Source organism: Salvelinus sp. IW2-2015, unplaced genomic scaffold (genome assembly GCF_002910315.2).
Source record: "Salvelinus sp. IW2-2015 unplaced genomic scaffold, ASM291031v2 Un_scaffold2255, whole genome shotgun sequence".
Classification (NCBI taxonomy): Eukaryota; Metazoa; Chordata; class Actinopteri; order Salmoniformes; family Salmonidae; genus Salvelinus; species Salvelinus sp. IW2-2015.
Genome location: NW_019943584.1, coordinates 84,136 through 84,479, shown reverse-complemented (window position 1 = coordinate 84,479; position 344 = coordinate 84,136). Strand labels below are relative to the sequence as shown.

Genomic DNA, 344 nt, shown 5'->3' with positions numbered 1-344 from the left:
CTAAGGTCCAGTTTCCCAGACACAGATTAACCCTTGTTCTGGATTATTATTATTTTTTAACATACTCAATGGTATGAATCTCCGTTGAAATGGTTTCTAAATCCTGGATTAGGCTTAATCTTTGTCCGGGAAACCAGTCCTAAAGGAACCAGCTAACTGATGCTTCTCTGTTATTGCTTTATCCACACCGTGGAAACAAATAACTGCGTTCTTCAATTAAATTTAAAAAACATTCTGGATGGAAACGTCACTCCTAAAAACACACCAAGGCAGTAGCATTATCAGCACCTGATTTTACTCCTAAAAACACACCAAGGCAGTAGCATTATCAGCACCTGATTTTA

The 344-nt window shown here is 37.8% G+C and overlaps 1 long non-coding RNA gene across 1 annotated transcript in view; it reads right to left on the bottom strand.

The window, feature by feature from the left end:
• Positions 1–249: 249 nt before the first annotated feature.
• LOC139025097 (uncharacterized) overlaps positions 250–344 on the bottom strand; it is a 942-nt gene continuing 847 nt past the window's right edge. Inside the window, exon 2 of the long non-coding RNA XR_011476545.1 lies at positions 250–335. This is a non-coding gene — a long non-coding RNA (uncharacterized lncRNA). The remainder of the gene's footprint in view (positions 336–344) is intronic.